At 42.1% G+C, this 23,567-nt stretch overlaps 1 pseudogene; it reads right to left on the bottom strand.

Annotated features, from left to right (window-relative positions):
* LOC130041264 (Y-box-binding protein 1-like) overlaps positions 1–23,567 on the bottom strand; it is a 179,064-nt pseudogene that overhangs the window by 1,512 nt on the left and 153,985 nt on the right.

Genomic DNA, 23,567 nt, shown 5'->3' with positions numbered 1-23,567 from the left:
CCCATATTGTTCTGTGAGAACTGCGGAGTGATCCCTGAGTTTAGAGTCAGGAGTAACTCCTGAGTATAAGTGAAACCCCCACCCCATTTTATTTATTTATTTATTTATTTATTTATTTATTTTGCTTTTTGGGTCATACCCGGCGATGCTCAGGGGTTACTCCTGGCTCATGCACTCTGGAATTACTCCTGGCGGTGCTGGGGGGACCATATGGGATGCTGGGAATCGAACCTGGGTCGGCCATGTTGGCTGTGTGCAAGGCAAACACCCTACCCTCTGTGCTATCGCTCCAGCCCCACCCCGTTTTTTTTTAAACCTCCTAGAAACAATAGGCCTATACAGTGAGGCTTCAGAATTAATATCAGAATTTAGTTGTATTTCTGTATGCAAACAATAAGGTGGAAGAAAGAAGAAGCAAATCCATTCACTATTGTCCCTCCTCCCATTCTTGAAATAAAATACCTGGGAGAGAAGATGTGAGGCTTTTGTTGTCCCAGTGTTATATTATACTAGAAAGGTGCAGTAATCAAAACTGTGTGGTATTGGAATACAGACTTGCAGATAAACGTAATAGAACCAAGTTCAGAGATAAATCCTTAGACATATGAAAAGTTGATATATGACAAAGAAGACAGGTTCGTGAAATGGAGCAAGGAAAGCCTCTTCAACAAATAGTGCTGAGAAAACTGGTTAGTCACATTAAAAAAAGTAATCAGGCACAAAAGTTAATTCAAAATGTATAAAAGGCCTCAACATTAGACCTGAATCTAAAAAATACATTTAGAAAAATGCACAGTACTCTTCAGGGTCTTAACTTCAGGGATATCTTTAATGACTTGGTGTCATTGGCGCAAAACAAAGGCAAAAATTTGAAAAATGGGACTACATGAAACCGAGAAAGTCCTGACCTGTGAAATAAGTGATGACTAGAATAAATAGAAACCACTACCATATTGAGTGGAAGAAAAATATTTACTCACCACAAGGTGGTGAATTGACAAAGGGCTGCTACCCACGATTAACAAAGCACTGAACAGCAAAACTTAACAGCAAAAAACAAAAACAAGAAACCTACTATAAAAAAAAAAGAAAAGAAAAAGAAATAAGTAGCCACCTCTTCAAGATATACAGTTGATCAATAGGCATATGAAAAGTGCTGTTTATTACTTATCATTAGGGAAATGCAAGTGACAATGAGATATTACCTCATACCAGTGATAATAGCATATTTCAAAAAGAGTAGAAAAAATCAGCTATGAAAGGGATGTGGGGAAAATGGAGCCTTTATCCACTGTTACTAGGGGGTTCAGCCTCTGTGGAAAACAGTATGGAGACAGCGAAAAAAAGAAAATTAAGAATTGAGCATCATACCCAGCAATTCCACTTCTGGGGATTCACTCCAAGAAAACACACACATACACACATACACGTACACACACACACACACACACACACACACACACACCATTAACTTGAAAACACTATTTGCACTCTTATGTTCTTTGCAGTGCTATTTTCAATAGCCAGTAACCTGGAAACAACCCAAATGCCCAAGAAGAGATGAGTGGATAAGGAAATTGTGGTATATGCACACCCATGGAAAACTACTTAGCTATAAGAAAAGATAAAATTCAGGGCCAGAGAAACAATACAGTGGGTAAGGTGCTTGCTTTGCATATAGCCAACCCAGGTTCAATTTCTGGCACCACAGATGTTCCCCCAAATGCTGCCAAGTATAATTCCTGAGTGAGACCCAGGAGAAACCCTTGTGCACCACTGTATGTGGCCATAAAACAAAAAAGCAAAACATAAAGATGAAATCCAGTAGTTCACTACTTTATGGATGGAACTGGACAGTATTATGCTGAACAAAGTGAATCAAAGGGCAAAGGAAAATACTTTTAGTTGTGAAGTATAAAGAAACATAATAAGGAAATTAAAAATGGCAGTGATAACAGGCCTTGAGTGTTGGTCTACAAAACTAAACTTGTTAAGAGGATGAAAGTGTGGTATTTTATTCTTTCTGTATTTTCCCAGGTATAATTTGCTAATATGTATTTTAAAGAATTTTATGTCTACATTCACGAGATTGTTTTTTCTTTTTCTATCTTTCCTTTTCTTTCTTTTACTGGAGGATGGGATGGGGAGAAGTAATGCAATTTTTTTTTTGCATATGAAGTTATTGTAAACTTTGTTAATCAAGAAAAAAATGCTTTCTCTTCTACTTTTTGTTTTTAATTGTTGAATCATGTGAGAACAGTTATAAAACTTTCAGTTTAAGTCTTGGTCATACAATGATCAAACACCCATCCAGTGCACATTTTCCACCACCAAGAACCCCAGTATACCCCCTATCCCACCCCTCCCCCTGCCAGTGTGGCCGATGATTTTCACTTTACTCTCTCTCTACTTTGATTACATTCAATTTTTCAACAGAACACCCACCATTATTATTTGGAATTTTCTCCCAACATTCAGACCTGCCGAGAATGCATCACTAGATAATTTGTTTGCTGTTGCATATAATGAAGAGCATATGATGTCACGTGGCCACAATAGCAGCTGCGCAATTTTGAATTTCTGATATTTTAGTAATTAAGTCTGGAAGGATTTCTGCCAGAAGCTGCTGAGTTCCGGGATTGGAATGTGTGCCTCTGGGATCATGGCCATTCAGAAGCCATTCATGAACAGCAACTCGGGGTCTCAGGGTAGGGAGAAGGGCCGCTTCCAGCCCTCATCCCATGAGGCCCCACATGTCTCGTTACCGCAGGCATGTACTTCTCAGTCCAATAGGCTCTGAAAGATGGCAGTCACCATGCTGCTGAGGGGAAGAAATCCTAAAGGACAATGCTCTCTCTCCCCTGGGATGACATGGGGCCATAGTTTACTTCACAGTCCAGAAGCATGGGCCGCCACGAGATACAGTTACAAAGCTTTTATGTTTGATATTCAGCTATACAATGATTGACCACCCATTCCTTCGCCAGTGCAAATGTTCCACCACCAAATATACCCATTATCCCCTCCATTTCCATCTCAGTTTTTACCTTGCCTCTACAGCAGACAATTGCTCAGATATTCCCTCTATAGTTTGGGGCATTATATTTTGCTTGGATATTCGCACCACTATTCAAGCCTGCCTTCTACGGGCAGATGCTAGGTCATCTATTTTCCATTGGTCACTTTGTATATCAGGAAAGGTCGGAGGAATAGTCCTGGGACTCACATATCGAAGCCATGCTTGTAGAAGCTCATGGTTGCCAGGATTCCATCTGGAGAAGGCGGGGAGACTTCACCTGCTCCATTTGGGGCACCCCGGTGATATCGGCTTGGTTTGAGGCCCAGAGAATTCTCTGGTGTTGTGGTGCCCTCTGGGATTCTTCACTGCTGAGTGCAGCCTCTCTTCTATTTCTCTAGACAATATTGTGGGTATTGAAACATTGCATGACTGAAACCCAATCATGAACAGCTTTGTAAAATTGGTATTAATTTTTCTTTAAACAGTTGGTAGAGGGAGCTGAAGCAATAGCACAACAGGTAGGGTTTTTGCCTTGCATGTGGTTGACCTGGGTTCTATTCCCAGCATCCTATATGGTCCCCTGAGCAATGCCAGGAGTAATTCCTGAATGTAGAACCATGAGTAACCCCTGTGCATCGCTGGGTGTGACACACACACACACACACACACACACACACAAAGCAGCTGGTAGAATTTACCAGTGGAACCACCTAGTTATGTGGATTACTCTTTTAGGAGGCATTTTGTTTTATTTTATTTTGAATTACTGTGTGATACACAAGTATAAAGTTGTTTATGTCTGAGTTTCAGTCATACAATGTTGCGACACTCATACCTTCACCAGTGCACATATCCTGCTTTTGCGGGGGTGGGGGAGTGGGAGAGTATATTTTAAACCATAAATTAGATTTTATCAATATAGTATTACTTTAGGTTATCTATTTTATCATGGTTAAATCTGAGTAGTTTGTGTCTATTGAAGAATAGGTCCATTTTATTTCAGTTGTAAAATCTATGCATACAGAAGTTTTTCAGTTTTATTAAGGGCTGGAGCGATAGCACAGTGGTAGGGCATTTGCCTTGCACGCAGCCAACATGGCCGACCCGAGTTCGATTCCTCTGCCCCTCTCGGAGAGCCCGGCAAGCTACCGAGAGTATCTTGCCCACACGGCAGAGCCTGGCAAGCTCCCTGTGACGTATTCGATATGCCAAACACAGTAACAACAAAGTCTCCAATGGAGACGTTACTGGGCCCGCTCGAGCAAATCGATGATCAACGGGAGGGCCTTTACTTTACTTTATTGAGATTAAATTCTTTTATTGATTTACCTTTTGCCATTTTCAATTTTACTGATTTCTGTTTTTATTTTTTGACATTTTTTTTTGGCACCACCATGGATGGAACTGAGGGAGTCATACATGCAAGACAAGTGCCCCTTCAGTTACATTCTCAGCCTTTCAATTTCCTTTTTTTGACTCGCCTTTTGTTTATTTTATTTTTCTTTTCCTCATTACTTAATGTGAAAATTTAGAGACTTTGATTATGTTCTAATATAATGATTGAGTGCTATCAATTTCTCCATAAGTAAAGTTCAAGTCACATACATTGTATTTTTTATTTGTTAAAAATATTTTCTAATTTCCTTTGAGACTTCGCTTTCAACCCTGGGTCATTTGGAAACCTGTTGTTTAATTTATACATGCTTATAGGTATTCCTGCAATTTTCTGTAGTTAATTTTTTTAAAACATTTTTTTTTAAAGTGGGGGACTTGCACTGGCAGTGCTCATGTGCCCAAGGAGCACTCCTGGTGGTGCTTGGAGAAACATGTGGGCTGCCAAGGGTCGAAATCAGATCAGCTGTGTGCAAGGCAAGTGCCTCTCTACTGTACTCTTTCTTGCCCCTGATCATGTTTTTTTTTTTTTTTGTTTGTTTAGGGCGGTGGAGATCACACCCAGTGATGCTCAGGGGTTACTCCTGGCTCTGCACTCAGGAATTACTCCTGGCAGTGCTTGGGGGATGATATGGGATGCCGGGGATTGAAGTAGGGTTGACTTCATGTAAGGCAAACACCCTCCCTGCTATTGCTCTGGTCCCTGGGTTTCCCCCCCCATCTTTTTTTTTAATTTTACCATTTTTAATTTATTAATTTTGAGATTTTATTGCTTAAAATCTGTAGCACTGTAGCACTGTCCTCCCACTGTTCATCGATTTGCTCAAGTGGGCACCAGTAAACGTCTCCATTGTGAGACTTGTTGTTACTGTTTTTGGCATATTGAATACGCCATGGGGAGCTTGCCAGGCTCTGCTGTGCGGGCGGGATACTATCGGTAGCTTGCCTGAGAGGGAGGGAGGAATCGAACCCGGGTTGGCAGCGTGCAAGTCAAAGGCCCTACCCGCTGTGCTATCACTCCAGCCCATTGTTTAAATTACTAGTAATAATGGTTTCTCATGCACGTAATTCCAGAGCACTACCCATCACTGTTCCTGATCTTATTTCATTCCATTATTCTTAGTTTTGTTTCAATGCTTTTTAATCTATTGAGGTTTATTTTATGACTTACAACGTGTTCTATCTCTGTAGATTTTCCAAGAATATGTATTCTGCTATTCTTGGGTGAAACGTGCTATTTAGGAGAATGTTCAGTGAGTGCTCTATAAATGTCAGTTTGATGTAGTTGGCTGATGGTGCCTGCTTAGTTTTATATTCTTGCTGGTTTTCTGTTTACTAGTTCTATTTGTCATTAAGAGTGTTGAAGTGAATTATAATTATAGACTTGTCTACTTCTTTCAGTTCTTATCAGTTTCAATGTATGTGTGTTTCACAGTTCTATTATTAGGTTACACCTTTAGGATTGCTATTTCTTCTGGGTAATTTGTCCTTGATAATTTTCTCATTTCTAAAATATTTTTCTGTGTGTGATATTAATGTAACCACTTTGACTTTCTTCTGTTTAGTGTTATCATGGGATGCCTTTTTATATCCTTTCAGGTTTATTATTGTTTCAAAAAATTTTATTGTTTTAATCACCATGCTTTACAATTTTACAATACTAGCAATGATAGCACTTATCCAGCATCCCCAAGGGTCACTTCTGAACACAGAACCAGGAATAGCCCCTAAGTACTGCCTGGTGCATCCCAACCCTCTCCCATTCCCTCTGCCCCCTGTTCCCTGAAAAAAGGCCTATCTTTAATTGACATATTTAAACTATTTCACTTAGCACAGCAATAGAGCGTTTGCCTTGCACACAGCCAGCCCGGCCGAGCTGGGTTCGATTCCTCCACCCCTCTCGGAGAGCCCGGCAAACTACCGAGATTATCTCGCCCCCATGGCAAAGCCTGGCAAGCTACCGGTGGCATATTCAATATGCCAAACACAGTAACAACTGTCACAATGGAGACGTTACTGGGCCCGCTTGAGCAAATCGATGAACAATGGGAGGACAGTGACAGTGACAGTGACACTTAATGTAACTATTGATACATTTTTTGTTTAGATCATTTTTTTGTTTGATTTGGAGATGACAGCTGGACTAGAGCTGTTACCAACTGGATTCCACGGAATGTCAAAAGACAGTGTGGCTGCCCACCTACAAGATGGTCAGACTTCTTCGTCAAGACCCTAAACGATCGGTTTGAGGCTCTTTATGTTCCTAGAATGAACAGACGCCATTGGGCTACACTAGCATGTGACAGGGACGAATGGAGACATTACTGGCGTCCACTCGAGCAAATCGATGAGTAACAGGAAGTCAAGTGATCAAGTGATCAAGTGTTTAGATCTACAATTTTATTGCTTTATACCTTCTTTTAGAATTTCATTTTACTTCCTTTACTGTTGAGCATATCTCTGTACCTCTGTACGTTTTTCAATAGTTACCCTAGGAGGTATATACCTCTTTAATTTTCACAACGGTATAGAACCACTGGCTTACCATTCCAGGTAGGATATAGAAATCTTACCACATAAGCCCCTCGGTTATTCCTGTTTTATTTTATATTGTCTTCTGTGTCACAACTGTAGACAATGAAAGCTTTGCTTTGCCAGATGAAATTTTAATTCTAATTTTGATTAACAAATGGATTTTAAAAGAACTTAAAAGAACAGTAGCTTATATAAAACCAGCTTATCTCTTTGTGTTGTTCTTCCTTCTGGATTTATTTATTTATTTATTTTTTGTTTTTTCCCTTAAATTTTTATTGGTGAAACACTATGAGGTATAGTTGTAGACTTACACCCATGTACAAAAGTAAGATCAAAATGGATTAAAGACCTCAACATCAGACCAGAATCCATAAGGTACATTGAAGATAAAGTTGGCAAAACCCTCCATGACATTGAAGCTAATGGTATCTTCAAAGATGCCAGGCCACTGGCCGAGCAAGTGAAAACAGAGATAGATAAATGGGACTATCTTAAACTATGAAGCTTCTGCACCTCCAGAGAAACAGTGACCAAAATACAAAGACAGTCTACAGAAAGGGAAAGGATATTCTCCAAATACACATCCGACAAGGGGTTGATATCAAGGATATACAAGTACTGGTTGAACTCCACAAGAAGAAAACATCCAACCCCATCAAAAAATGGGGCAACAAAATGAACAGATACTTTCCCAAAGAAGAAATCCGAATGGATTTATTTTTTAATGATATTTTTTCCACATGAAGTGGTTTTTGGGCCTTATTTCTAGCCCTGGGCTCAGGGGTCACCTCCAGCAGTGTTGGGGTGGGGGCATATAAGGCCAGGGATGGAATTGAGGTCTCCCATAGGCTTTGCATATGTTTAGTCTGTTGCATTCTCTCCAATTGAGTTATACTTCCTTCTGATGTTCAGAATTTTCTTCTGTTATTATTTTACTTCTCTCTGAGCTTTCCTTTAGTATTTATTTTTTTTTTGAGCAGGTCTATTGGTGAAAAATCCTCTTGATTTTTCTTCAACCAGAGAAGAAATTGTTAATTGATGAAGAGTATTTTTTGATGAGTATGGAGTCTGACTGATTATTCTTTTCTCTCAGTACTATAGAAAAGGCACTCCACTGTCTCCATGGTCTCAACAAATCCACAATCATTCGAATCATTGGTTTCTAATAGAGATTATGTTGTTTTCTTTGGTTATTTCCAAGATTTCTATTTTGTATCTAGTTTCAGAAACTTGATTATGATGTATTCGGAAGTGGGTTTGGGATTTGGTGTATTTGGAAGTGGGTTTTGGCAAACTGATTTGGATTTGCTAAATTCCTTGATTCGTAAATTTATTTCTTTTTCTTAATTTAGAAAGGTTTCAGCTATTATTTCTTCAGCTTTCAGCAGCCTGGTATTTTTCCTCTTCAGGACTCTAATGATATAAATATTAGACCATCAATTAGTGTTCCATGAATTCTTAATGTTCTATTCATTTGGAGGGAGGGGTTTGGACACATCTGGTGGTACTCAGGCCTTACTCCTGGGTCTGTGCTTTGATCACTCATGGCAGTCCTCAGAGGACCATATGTGGTTCCAGGATTTAAGCTGGGATTAGTCTCATGAGAACGAGTGCCTTAACTCCTATGCTGTCTCTCCAGCTCCACAACTCTATTTATTTACACAATTTTCATTTACCTTTGTTGTTCATTTGAGATCATTTTATTCCTCTCTTCCAGTTTGTTGATTCTTTCCTCTGTCATCTCCATTCTGCTATTGAGTCCATACTATACTTTTTTTTTCTCTTTTTGGGTCACATCCAGCAATACACAGGGGTTATTCCTGGCTCATGCACTCAGGAATTACCCCTGGCAGTGCTCAGGGGACCATATATGAAGCTGGGAATCGAACCCAGGTCGGCTGTGTGCAAGGCAAATGCCCTACCCGCTGTGCTATGGCTCCAGCCCCCATAATATACTTTTTAATGTATGAACTTTCCATTTTGTTGTTTCCCTTAATGTATTATCTTAGGGATAACTTCTGGAGAGGCTCAAAGGAACATATAGGGTGCTGAAGTTTGTTTAGATCTACAATTTTATTATTTTATACCCTTTGTTATGTTTCTCTGATTTCCCTTTCTTGACTTGTGTATACTATCTAGACATTTAGAATTTCATTTTACTTCCTTTCCTACATCTGGGTATGTTATATGGTTATATGCAAGACAAGTGCTTTGACCAATATTTCTCTAGTTCCAGAATTTATATTTTTATCTTAATTTCCAATGTGTTGACGATTATATTTTGGGATGTCTTATAATAACTGCTTTAAAGTATCAGATAATCCCAATATTTGTGTCTCCTTGGTGTTGACAGATACTGTCTTTTCCCTAGTGAACTGAAAATTTTCAGGCCTTTGACATATGAAGTTACTCTGAGTTGTCTGTTTTCTTAGAGATTCTGTTTTTTAAAATTCACTTTTATGGAGAATATTAATATTTTTGTTTCATGAGCCAGTGGATCTGGTTGGACTTGAGCACTAAGCTCCAACTCATTTCTTGTGGGTTGTAATTTTCAAATGAACATAATTTTGATTTTTAATATTACAAGTATGTATTTTATACATTTCAGGTGCAAAGCTTTATCTGAATAGGCTATCTGTGTAGAGCAACATCTGAATAGACTACATTACACTCAGTGTCAGTTTGTTTTTAAAATTCTTTGCGTGCTACTTGAGTGACTCCCATGGGTGTGTCACCCAGGAACTTCTCTGTATCCTGGGGTGACATATTTGTTGCATTAGTGCTCTCAGTCTGTGACGTGCTGATTAGGAGTGGATCCATGTATACACAGCTTGGAGGCAGATCAGGATTTCATAATCAATTCTGTGGGGTTATTTTCCCAATCTTTTCCTCCTCAATGACTTTCCCTGTCATTTCCTGGGCCTCTAGGACTTAGGACTCTTTCTGCATGAGTCCCAGTCATTATTCTGAAGATTTATCTACTATGTTTCACCACCAACTTTCACAGGCACTCATGTTTGGGTCTAAGAAGAGGAAGGACAGAGAGAAACAAAGCCACAGACATTCATGTTGTTCTTGTGAGACAACAAGAACATTCAGAGGAACATTCTTCTCTCTCTGCATTTTGATGTTTACAGGATTGTGCTGCTAATGAAATTGTTTTGAGATAGAATTGAGTGGAGGGAGGGGAAAAAGGTAATGGATTTGTGTATTCTGAACATTGTAGGGGGGTTCCCTTACATAAGCCCTAAATCAGAAGTGTGAAGCTTCTCCTCTAGCTCACTCTCTTGCCAGTACCCCTTCTGGATTTTGGGTTGCATTGAGTCTAGACTGGAGGTTGGCAGATAGAAAAAATGGTATACGCACCCTTGGTTCTAAGTGTTCTCAAAGAGCTGCTCCATACATTCTGTTCAAGCTTCACATCTATGGTGGGAGAAACAGGGAAAAGTGCATGTACGCCATCTTACCTGAACCCAGAGCCAGATGTATGGATACTGTCTTAACTGGACCCAGAGTTAGGTGTGTTTCAGCCCTCTTGCCTGGACCTGGCGCCAGAGCATTCTCTTTCAGATTTCTTAATTGCCTTTTCTACATGCTAATCTAAACATTTCACATGGCTTACCTCGTATTTTTTTCTTTTTTTCTTTTTTCTTTTTTAAATTTTATTTATATATTTTTATTTTAATTTTTTTAATTTTTAATTTTTTAATTTTTTTATTAGTGAAACACCGTGAGGTACAGTTATAGACTTACAAATTTTTGTGCTTGGGTTTCAGTTATACAATGATCAAGTACCCATCCCTCCACCAGTGCCCATCCTCCACCACCACAGGTCCCAGCAACCCTCCCACCCCCCATACCCCCCATCCCACCCTGCATCTGTGGCAGGGCATTCCCCCTTGTTCTCTCTCTCTCTCTCATTTTGGGTCCTGTGTTTTTCAAGAGAGGCATTGAGTGTCTATTATGTTTGGTCTATAGTCCACTTTTAGCGTTGCAAAAGAGGCAATGGGTTTTAAAATCTGATTAACCCATGGCTTCTTCTCCTCCTTCTCCTTCTCCTTCTCCTTCTCCTTCTCCTTCTCCTTCTCCTTCTCCTTCAAAAGGTATTCAGGATGGGAGAAGCATGCTGAAAGTAGACTATAGACCAAACATGATTGCCACTCAATGTTTCTTTTGAAAACCACAACACCCAAAAGGAGAGAGAGAACAGAGGGGAATGCCCTGCCACAGAGACAGGGTGGGATGGGGAGGATGGGGGGTGGGAGGGATACTGTGATCCGTGGTGGTGGGAAATGGGCACTGGTGGAGGGATGGGTATTTGATCATTGCATAATTGAAACCCAAGCACAAAAATGTATAAGTCTGCAACTGTACCTCATGATGTCTCACTATTAAAAATTTTTTTAATAAAAAAAAGGTATTCTTTCATGGATTCCTGGCATTATTTACAAAATAATTTGACTTCCTAACTATGTAATGACATACAACCAGGTTTTGTTCCTTGTGCCTGCAGCGTTCCAGCAACTACAAGACACAAAGAAATTTATAAGCTAAGTGCAAACAAAAGTACAGAACCAAACAATTCAAGACAACATCATTTATTTAATGTGACAGATGAGGATGTTTGTTGAAACTAAGTAGCTGCTCATACTGTGAGTTGTGGTGGGTGACTGTGTCACATCACTGCTTTCCTGTACCGAGTGATGACTCAATTCTCCCACTTATCTCTCTATTTAACTACCGAACCATTTGGGAGCTTCCATTTGTACAACGTGCTGTGATATTAGTTGGCCTATCTTTAACTCAAAGCAGTATCTCCATATTAAGCCTCTTTCTCTCTCTCTCTGTCCTTTTCTCCTTTCTCACTCAGTCTAAGGTCATTAACAGCACAAGTCTTTGTGCCAACACTTGTTCAAATGGCATCAACCTTCTCACAGCAGGAATTTCCTAGAACTTAGTTACGGGGTAGTCAACCAAGTGATCTAAAGTATGTTTATATAGAATGTTATGAAATTGAACAAACTTCCATTTAACATATAGTTTTAGAAATATTGAGAGTGGGGTTGGGGAGATAGCGCAAAGGACTAGAGTCCTTCATGTTAAAAGATTCCTGGTGCTTCTGAGTTTGATTCCTGGTACTTCTGTGCATTGCCAGATTGAGAATCACTGGGAGAGTCTCCTGAATTCCCAGGCACCACTAGGATTCCCGCCATGCCCATCTTCAAAATTGTAATTGTGTGTGTGTGTGTGTGTGTGTGTGTGTGTGTGTGTGTGGTGCCACGGGTTTAACTCATGGCCTCATACCTGCAAGGCATGTTCTTTACCACTGAGTTACATCCTTAGCTCTAGAAGATATTCGTGTATTCCTACTTGAGAAACATTGTCATATTACTTAATTTAATCCCTTCAACAAAGTTCATCATTTCTTCTTGTCTGCGAAGAACCTCATGCTGGGAAAGACTAATGTGGACAAGGTCTTGTAGCTGACAGATGTCTGTCTTCAGAGCCTTTGCTCATCTCTGTCTCAGTCAGGGGTTCTGTTTTTTGCATGGGTTCAGGCCTGAGATGTTTTGGTTTTGATTTTAATTTAATTAATTAATTATTATTATTAATTTATTTATTTTAATTGAATCACTGTGCGATAGAGCATTACAAAGCTGTTCATGATTGGATTTTAGTCATATAATGTTCCAACACCCATCCCTCCACCAGTGTAATTTCCCAGCACCAGTGTCTCCAGTTTCCCTCCCCCCTGCCCACGTCAAATCCCCCTACCCCAGCCTGCTCTACGGTCTCTCTCTCTTTCTCTCTCTCTCTTTCTCTCTCTCTCTGTCTCTCTTTCTCCTTTTTTTCTCTCATTTTAGGAATTATGGTTTGCAATACAGATGCTGAAAGGTTACCCATACTGGACCCTCCTCTATCTTAACTACCCTCCACCCGACACACACTTGTGGTAATTTCCAATCACTGACCAGTCCTCCTGGTCCCTGTTTTTGGCCTGGGATATTTTTGAAAGTGCTCAGAAGCTGCATGGAACCTTGCAAATGGCCTCCATAGAGTCCTTCAGTCCTTGATCAAAATTCTTTCTACTCCTTTACTTGATCACTTGATCACTTGATCACTTGATTTCTCGTTACTCATCGATTTGCTCTAACAGGTGCCAGTAACGTCTCCATTCATCCCTGTCGCATGCTAGTATAGCCCAATGGCGTCTGTTCGTTCTAGGAACACAAAGAGTCTCAAACCAATTGAAAGACAAAAATGATTGTCTATACTTTCAATGCATGTATGCTGTCATCAGATGGATCCATTGAGGACCTGATGGTACAAGCGTGAAAGATCAAGTACAACATCATTGGTCTGACCGAGACAAGAAGGCATCAATTACATCACGCCATTTTCAACACTGGAGAAGAACTGTTCCTCGGAATGTACTCCTTTACATTAAAGAAAATCTTATATTATTATGGGAGCAATAGCACAGTGGTAGGGCATTTGCCTTGCACGCAGCCAGCCTGGCCAAGCCAGGTTCGATTCCTCTGCTGCTCTCGGAGAGCCCAGCAAGCTACTGAGGGTATCTAGCCTGCACAGCAAAGCCTGGCAAGCTACCCGTGACGTATTCAATATGCCAAATACACTAACAACATGTCTCAAAATGGAGACGTTACTGGGCCTGCTCGAGCAAATCGATGAACAACGAGAGGACAGTGACAGACAGTGACAGTCCCAGAAGAACGATAAGGAAGACAAGAACTGCACTTACTTTCTTATTCCAAGTTTCCTTTATGTCCTGTCGTTCCACAGAAACACACTTTCTGTAGGTGTGCTGTGTTCATGTCTCCTCTGAGAAGCTTCTCTGTCACCCTCCCTGACACAAATCCTCACTTCCTTTTCTCTTCAAATATAATAGCTCACAGGCCAAAGGGAGCCCCAAACTGAGCCCCTGGGAACAGGAAGCTGGTCTTTCTCATTTTTGCAGCCCTGAGGAATACACACAGGTCCATATGCATCTGCTGAGTTGAATTATATCATGATCTTATATAGTAATTGGCCATATGTTAAAATGACATGAATGTCTTGCTTTTTCTCCCTGATAATTTGCTCTCAGTTTTCTCCCTGACAGAAAAGGGCATTGCACTTGCCCTGCTTTAAGCTACTTCATTCTTTCCTGAATGACAGCAAAGGCTTCTAACTGGTCTTCCTCTATGCACCCAATCCAGGGGGAACGATGAGCTTCTTTCTGCTTTTCATTTCTCCTCTTTGTGGATCTTTCTAGTCTCTTTTTGTATTCTTAGCTTTCTTTATCTTTTCAAATCATTTATTAGTCATCTACTGCTGTTTAATAAATTATATCCAAGCTTGATGACTTAACACCTCACTTATTATATCATAGTTCCTGTAGATCATGCATCTGAGGCAGCTAAGCTTGGCTTTCTGGCCCCACAGGCTGCAATAACAGGTATTAGGTGGAGCCACAAGGACCTCAGTTCAACTGGGGAAAGAGTCTGTGAGAACTTTCTGAAAAGATCTTTCCAAGATCATGGTGTGTATTCTGACAGGATTCATTTTCTGGGTTGTGGTTGGACTGAGAGACATTCTTTCTTGCTAGCTATTAGAAACCACCCTCGGTTCTAGTCATGTTCACTGCATCATAGAACAATCCAGAATATGGCAGTTTGCTTCTGGAGAGTGAGTAAACTGTGACAAAACAGAGAAGGAGCAAGATGGAAATTACAGCCTTTTGTAATTGAATACAGCACAGAGGTAGGGCGTTTGCCTTGCACGCAGCCAACATGGCCGACCCGAGTTCGATTCCTCTGCCCCTCTCGGAGAGCCCGGCAAGCTACCGACAGTATCTCACCCGCACGGCAGAGCCTGGCAAGCCACCCGTGATGTATTCGATATGCCAAACACAGAAACAACAAAATCTCCAATGGAGACGTTACTGGGCCCGCTCGAGCAAATTGATGAACAACGGGAGGGCCTTTACCTTTATCTTTACCTTATCCCACATTTAGTGGTGGGGGCTGACACAGGAGCATGAAGCCCAGAAGTTGTAGCTGACTGGAAGTCGTTTTAGGAGCAATTGACCACAGCTAGGTCATAGGCCAGAATACCTGACTGACTTTTGGCTCTCCAATTTCTGTGTTCCCATGTAGCTTTGAGGAGTGAACTTTTCTTGGTCTCAATTGTTGATTCTCAGGGAGAAGGCTATTACTGGCTAGATTAAATCATGTGATCCTTCTTGGTTCAGTCAACTGTTGCTAAGGCAATTGAGTTAAACCAAACAAAGATGGGGACTGGAAGTCTATTATAGTCATATGGATGGAAGGCGGGGAGAAAGGAGAGATTTGGTGGCTTGTCAGCTGTGGGAACCTGCAGGTGTTCACTATAGATATCTTGATCTTTTCCAAACTCCTTAGCTTAAACAGCATTTAAATAGGAGAAGCACTGACTTAACAGTGGATTTCAGCCCTACAGGAGATCTCTTTGGAAAGTTCTCAGATAGGTTCTAATCTCATACTGTAATATTTTTTCTTCTAATTTATTTTTCTTTCTTTATTTTTTGCAATATCTGGAAGTGTTACGCTTTTATTCCTGGTTTTATGCTTGGGAATTACTGCTGGGAGGGCTCTGGGCACCAGCAGCGATGCTGGGGATGAAACCAGTTTGGCTACACGCAGAGCAAGTGCTTTACCCGGTGTACTATCTCTCTGGCTTTGGGCTGTAATCTTTTTTGGGGGGTGAGGGGCACTGTAATCTTTAAATTGTAAAATAAGCGAATTAACTTTATTCAATCCTGACCTTGAAGAAATTGACAGTTCCCTACCAAGCTTAGGTCTTTCAGGTCAAAGGATGAAGAAAAGAAGGTAGGATCATTGAATGATTGTAACCCAAACACAAAAGCTTGTAACTATCTCATGGCAATTCAATAAAATAAAAAAAAAATTTAAAAATAAAAAAAGAAGTTAGGAGCAGGCCCGGAGAAGTGCATCCTTTTGAAATATCTAGGGTGGAGTCTTTTTTTTTTTAATTGACTCACCATGAGATACAGTTACAAAAATTTCATGTTTAAGTTTTAGTCATACAATGATCAAACACCCATCCCTCCACCAGCACACATTCTACATCACTAATGTTCCCATTATCCCCCCTACCCTACCCGAACCCTCCCCCTGACTCTATGGCAGACAATTTTCCCCATACTCTCTCTCTACTTTTGGGCATTATGGTTTGCAATAAAGATACTGAGAGGCTATCCTGTTTGGTCCTTTGTCTAATTTCAGCACACATCTCCTATCCTGACTGATTCCTCCAACCATCAGTGATCCCTTTTCTATTCTACTAGCCGCCTTCTCCCCCAGCTCATGAGGCAGGCTTCCAACTATGGAGCAGTATCCTGGCCCTTGTGCCTACTGTCCTTTGGTGTCAGTCTCATTTTATGATATTTTATATTCCACAAATGAGTGCAGTCATTCTATGTCTGTCCCTCTCTTTCTGACTCATTTCATTTAGCATGATACTCTCTATGACTATCCACTTACAAGCAAATTTCATGACTTCATCTTTTCTAACCCTGCTCCCTTCTGAGGTGTACCTCATTCCAGGGGCCCGAGTCCTCCCGAGGTAATTGACAGCTCCACTGAATTTCCATTTGTTGAGCAGTCTTTATGGAGCTAGAGGCAGCTTTGTCCCTGGCTCTGTCCTTCCCAGCCTCATGTTCCTACTCAGCTCTGATGCTCATAATCGAGGGAGAAAAAGAATTCTGGAAAATAATCTTTCTGAGTCCCTGAACCTGGGAACTCCTGGACAGTTAAACTGTGAGCTCCCAACCTACAGGCTTCGCCCTGTATCTCCAGCCCCATGAAACCCTAGACCCCACAGCCTGGGGAGAATGCTGGAGGCTGGAACTAGGTGTCCACAGTTCCAGTAGCATGAACAGACTCCTTCAGGTGTGTTGGGGAATCCTGCCTTTCTTTTATGTTTTTTTTTTTTTATAAGTTGGGGTGAAATTCCCAAGTCATACAATTAACCATTTAATATTGACAATGCATTCAAAGTAATTTTTAATTTCAAAGGTTTTCTGTCATAAGCCCCCCAGGAGAATCTTCTGTAACCTTTACATAATTATTTCCCATTCCTTACCTCTGCCCTCAACCTCTGAAAGCCATTCATACTTTCTGTCTCTATGAATTTGCCTCTCTCAATATTTTCTTTTCTTGTTTAGTTTTATTTTTTGGGTCATATTTGGTGGTACTCAGGGTTTACTCCTGGCTCTGTGCTGAGGATCCACTCTTGGTGGGGCTCAGTGGTCCATTTTGGGTGCCCAGGATCAAGCCCAGGTTGACTGTGTGCAAGGCAAACTCCTTACCTGCTGTATTATCTCTCATTTCCTCTAATAGGAATCAGGGGTCAGGGAGATGTTTCAAAGGGCTGAGCACATCTTTGCTTGTGGGAGCCCAGGGATTAATCCCTGATCCTGCATAGTCCCCCAAGAACCTCTGGATTTGACCTCCCAAAAAATGAATCGCATACTATGTACCCCTTTGTGTTGAATATCTTTTACTTAACATGTTTTTTGTTTGTTTGGTTGGCTTAGGAAGGGGACTTTGGGTCATATTCATGGCTTATTCCTTGCTCTGTACTCAGTGTTCCCTCCTGACAGTGCTCAGGAGACCATTTGGGGTGCCCAGGATTTAGGCATGGTCAGCCACGTGCAAGAAAAGTGCTTTGGTCCCTGTGCTTCCTCTCTGGCACTCGGTAAATTGCGCTTTTAGTGTTCCTTGGGACTGATCACAGAAACCACTCAGCAGAGGTGTGAGCCATAACAGCTACTAGGTGTCAGGCAAGGTGTAGTTTAATGTCATTTCTCTGACCACTCCTGTGAACCTGGAGAGGAAGTTTAAAAAGAGAAAACAAGGGCACTGAAAGATGATGCAGTGACTAAAGCACCTGCCTTGTGAGTTTGAGGCTGTGAGTTTCCTCCTTGGCCCTGCCACATCTGCTGAGTGTGAGTCTGGGACTTGTGCCGTTTGAGTCAGAGAGCTGGGCTGTCTGAAATCCTGCACTGCAGGTGACTTCTCGCCACAGGACAGCCAAATGTGTGAGCACTGCAACCAAATGCGGCAACCCCTAGTGATCACCAGAGTGGAAAAGATGTGGAAACTCTGGACCAGGAGTATGACCCACAGCGAGCATGAATCTAACAGGTGGGGATGCAGGCCTGGGGACATTCTCTCCCAGGACCTCCAGTGAGCATGGTGTGGGCTCAGCGTTTGACCTAAGAATGCCTGCATCCAAAGCCTTGCTCTTAACGCCTTCTCTCTGCTGCCTCTTAAGTGGGGCTGCAGACTCCAAGAGCAGTCAAGTCTCAGACTTGTCTTGGAAGAATAAAGATGAGTGCTGAGGTCTTTTTAACACATTTGTAATTTGGGGCTTATCCTTTACTCTATCTTTTTTTTTTTTTTGGCGGGGGTTGGGGGGACACACCTGGCAAAGCTCAGGGATTACTCCTGGCTCTGCACTCAGGAATGACTCCTGGTGATGCTCAGGGGACTATATAGGAAGCAGGGGATCGAAACCAGGTTGGTTACGTGCAAGGCAAATGCCCTTTCACTGTGTTATAGCTCCATTCCTATATCCATTACTCTTACAATTTGTCCCAAATCCTGCAGTTTGAATGGAGGATTTCGACTCCTCCATGACTTTCCAACTCTCTACATGTCTCAGATTAATTCCACACTTGTCTCATAAGTCAAGAGGGGACTATCTTTTATTTTTTAATTAAAATGATCTTTTTTTTTTACAGGGGCCATACCTAAATGTCCTTGGAAGGGTCATGTGAAAGCAGGGATTGAACCCAAGACCTTGTGTGTGCTAGGAATGCACTCTACCACTCATGCTAATTCTCTGGCTGATGTTTAGTTTTGTGAGAAGATGGTATGGCATAAAAGTCAGAAGAAGAAGGATCCCTGTGGTGGAGAATTAATTTTGAAATCCCCAGTTATTACTGCCATAATACTGCATAACAGAAAAAAAGCAATCAGGAAATCTCAATAGTTGCATACTCAGGAATTAGATATCAGATAACTCTACTGTGTATATAATAGGCAATTGTAACAAAACATGACCAAAGCCCTTGACAAAGTTGATATTTTCGTAATTGTTCTCATCTTATAATAGCACCACCATTACTTTTTGATAGTGCCATTATAAGATGCTCTGGTTAAAAGATTTATAGAAAGCGAATAACAAATAGATAAAGAAAACAGAAACTGAGAACTGTTCTTCAGTAGGAAGCTCACCACTGGGACAGTTGTGGAAGGAATTGGGCACTGTGGTGGATGTGTGGTGCTGGAATGTTTCATGTATGAAAACCTGGTAACAGTTTTGTAAACCATGGTGTCTAAAAATAAAATTTTAAGAAGTGGGTTTTATTTTTTTCCTTTACTTTTTAATCTCTCATCTAGGTCAACTTGTATCATTTTTATCCTCTAAGTATACCTAAGACCGTTCTTCATTCCTTCTCTCTAATCAACCACTCTCATCCTTGTCCCAATAAACTCTCTTCTGTACCATTATAGCCACCTCCTACTTGTTTTCCTCTTTGACCCATTATTGCAGCCAGATAATTCATAAAAAATATTCTTTAGACATGGCACCAAAATCACAAACAACAAAAGAAAAAAGACAAATTGAAATACATCAAAATATAAAACTTCTGTGCATCAAAGTACTATCAACAGGTTGAAAAAGGTAGCCTATAAAATAGGAGAAAATATTCACAAATTGTACATATGATAAAGAATTAATGTATATAGAATAGACGAAGAACTCCTAAAATGCAACAACAGAATAAAACATAAAGCTCAGTTAGATAATGAGTAAAGGACTTCCACAGACATTTTTCCTAAGGAGGCATAGAAATGGGCAATGAATATGTGAAAAGACATCCAGCACCACCAATCATTAAGGAAATGCAAATCAAAACCACAGTGAAAATCCACTTCATACCTTAGAGAATGATAGCTATCAAAAACCCAAAGTAAGAAGTGTCATCAAGAATGTAGAAAAAACCCATGTGCTATGTTGGTGGAAATGTAAAATGGTGCAGTTGCTTTGGAAAACAGAATGATACTTCAAAACAATAAGAAAAATATAATATTTTATAATATAAAATATTATAAAATATTTTATATAACAAGCTATAAAAATATAATAATAAAAATATAAAGATATTTTATATTATATAAAATATAGTCACGATCATGACCATCCTGTTGTTCGTCAATTGCCTCGAGCAGGCCCCAGTAACGTCTCCTTCGTCCTAGCCCTGAGATTTTTAAAAAGTGCCATATTCAAAGCTCTTTCAGGATTTGGAGAATGAGACCCATCATTGTCACTGGTATTTGGCATATTGGGTACGCCATGGGGAATTTGCCAGACTCTGCTGTGTGGGCAGGTTACACTTGGTAGCCTGCCGGTTTGTCCAAAGTAAGAAAAATAAGATGTCGCGGCCGCGCACTTCCGGGAGCTGTTTTTTTTTTATTATTATTAGTGAAACACCATGAGGTACAGTTATAGACTTATAAATTTATACAATGATCAAGTACCCATCCCTCCACCAGTGCCCATCCTCCACCACCACAGGTCCCAGCATCCCTCCCACCCCACATCCCTCCGTCCCACCCTGCCTCTGTGGCACGGCATTCCCCCTTCTTCTCTCTCTCTTCTTTTGGGTACTGTGTTTTGCAAGAGAGGCATTGAGTGACAATCATGTTTGGTCTATAGACTACTTTCAGCATGCTTCTCCCACCCTGGGAGGGTCCTCTCAACACCCTTTATTTTGTGCTCTCTTCTCTATCTGAGCTTCCCTTTTTATAGTCTCTGGATCTTGGCCGTTGATGGGATTACATGGTGCCAGAGGGCCAGTTGGTGTATGTGACCCCTGCCTACTGGAAGGTGGAGGATCTGGGTGGAGGATGCTCAGCCCTGATCTGAGCAGGCTTGGAGATCTAAAATATAATATAAAATATAAATAAAATTAAAATATAATAAAATATATATTTATATATCTCTTAATCACTTAATCACTTAACTTCCCATTAGTCGTCGATTTGCTCGAGCAGGTGCCAGTAACGTCTCCATTTGTCCCTGTCGCGTGCTAGTGTAACCCAATGACATCTGTTCGCTCTGGGAACATGAAGAGCCTCAAACCGATCGTTCATGATCTTGATGAAGAAGTCTGACCATCTGGTAGGTGGGTGGCCACGCGGTCTTTAGACAACCTGTGGAATCCAGTCGGTAACAGCTCTAGTCCAGCGGTCATCTTTAAAATTTCATTACGTGACCAGCCCATCTGATTTTTGACACCTTGGCAAACAAGACAGCGTCCCTGATTCTTGATCGTCGACGGAGGTCGGAACTCCGGATTCTTTCTCTCATTTGAGTGAAACGTGATATTCCAAGCATAGCTCTTTCAATTCTTCTTTGGGAGACCTGAATAGCGTTCTCATCTTGTTTGCATAGGGCCCAGGTCTCTGAGGCATATGTTAATGCAGGAAGAACAGTGGAATCAAAGAGATGTGCCCGGAGCCGGAGGTGCTTCCTCCTCTTAGTTATTTCTTCGACGTTCTTGAAGGCGTTCCAAGCCGCTCTCTTCCTCCTGCGCAGCTCGGGTGCCAGGTCATTTGTCATGTTGACTTCTCAACCTAGGTACACATAATCTGTTGCATTCGGAGATGGTCATTCCGTTGAGAGCATATGGGGCATCAGGAACGAGGCTGTTTCTCATGAACATTGTCTTCGTAAGATTCAGCTGTAGTCCTACCTTTCCACACTCACGGTCAAAGTCGGCCAGCATTTGTGCCACTTGGCTGATGTTTAGTGTTATTTTCATTTCATTTCATTTCATCATCCTGTTAATCGTCGATTGCCTCGAGCAGGCCCCAGTAACGTCTCTTTCATCCTAGCCCTGAGATTATATTCACGGCTCTTTAGGAGAATGAGACCCATCAGTGTTACTGGTATTTGGCATATTTGGTACGCCACGGGGAGTTTGCCAGACTCTGCCCTGTGGGCAGGCTACATTCGATAGCCTGCAAGTTTGTGCAAAGTAGGAATGAGATAATAAGATGTCATTAAAAAAAAGTCCTGATAAGAGGTTGCGCGGCCGCAAATGCGGCCGCACGGTTCCGAGAGCTGGATATTATAGTCTCTGAGTCTTGGCCGCTGATGGGATTACACGGCGCCAGGGGGCCAGGTGGTGGGTGTGACCCCCGCCTGCTGGAATTTGGAGGATCTGGATGGAAGATGCTCGACTCCAATCCGAGTAGGCTTGGAGGTCTCGGCCCCGGAACCCGCGTGGCTTTGTCCCTCTGCCGGTACCTTCATGTGTGCGGAGAGTGGTCTCAGCATGGTGGTGGCTGGTCCTGGAGGTCTTCGGCTGCCGGAGCCCTGGTCGGGGTGGGGAGGAAAGCTCAACCCGCTCCCCTCCAAGGGGTCCCGGTGAGGGACACCCTGGCGCGGGGGCAAAAGACTGCACTGTTCTCGTCCGGGATCTGGATATTATAGTCTCTGAGTCTTGGCCGCTGATGGGATTACATGGCGCCAGGGGGCCAGGTGGTGGGTATGACCCCCGCCTGCTGGAATTTGGAGGATCTGGATGGAAGATGCTCGACTCCAATCCGAGTAGGCTTGGAGGTCTCGGCCCCGGAACCCGCGTGGCTTTGTCCCTCTGCCGGTACCTTCATGTGTGCGGAGAGTGGTCTCAGCATGGTGGTGGCTGGTCCTGGAGGTCTTCGGCTGCCGGAGCCCTGGTCGGGGTGGGGAGGAAAGCTCAACCCGCTCCCCTCCAAGGGGTCCCGGTGAGGGACATCCAGGCGCGGGGGCAAAAGACTGCACTGTTCTCGTCCGGGATCTGGATATTATAGTCTCTGAGTCTTGGCCGCTGATGGGATTACACGGCGCCAGGGGGCCAGGTGGTGGGTGTGACCCCCGCCTACTGGAATTTGGAGGATCTGGGTGGAAGATGCTCGACTCCAATTCGAGTAGGCTTGGAGGTCTCGGCCCCGGAACCCGCGTGGCTTTGTCCCTCTGCCAGTACCTTCATGTGTGCGGAGAGTGGTCTCAGCATGGTGGTGGCTGGTCCTGGAGGTCTGTTATTAAAACAATGTCATCAGCAAAGCGGAGGTGGTGTAGTTGCCGACCGTCTATCTTCACTCCCATTCCTTCCCATTCCAGTCATCGCATGATGTTCTTGATGGTGGCACTAAAGAGTTTCAGTGAAATGGTATCACCCTGCCGAACCCCTCTCTTGACATTAATGATTACTTCTTTGTAGAATGGTGAGATCCTGGTAGTGAATCCGCAATACAGCTCACGGAGGATCTTGATGTATTGGGCTTGAATGCCCTGACTGGCTAGGGCTTCAATGACCGCTTCCGTCTCAACAGAATCAAAGGCCTTCTTTAAATCAATGAACGTTAAACAGAGCGGCATCTTGAACTCCCGAGAAACCTCAATGAGCTTGGTTATCGTGTGGATATGGTCGATGGTGCTGAATCCTTTGTGGAACCCGGCTTGCTTGCATGGTTGGTTGTCTTTCATCTAGTGTTCTGCC

Source organism: Sorex fumeus, unplaced genomic scaffold (assembly GCF_029834395.1).
Source record: "Sorex fumeus unplaced genomic scaffold, SorFum_2.1 ptg000098l, whole genome shotgun sequence".
NCBI lineage: Eukaryota > Metazoa > Chordata > Mammalia > Eulipotyphla > Soricidae > Sorex > Sorex fumeus.
This window is presented reverse-complemented; position numbering and strand designations above follow the sequence as displayed.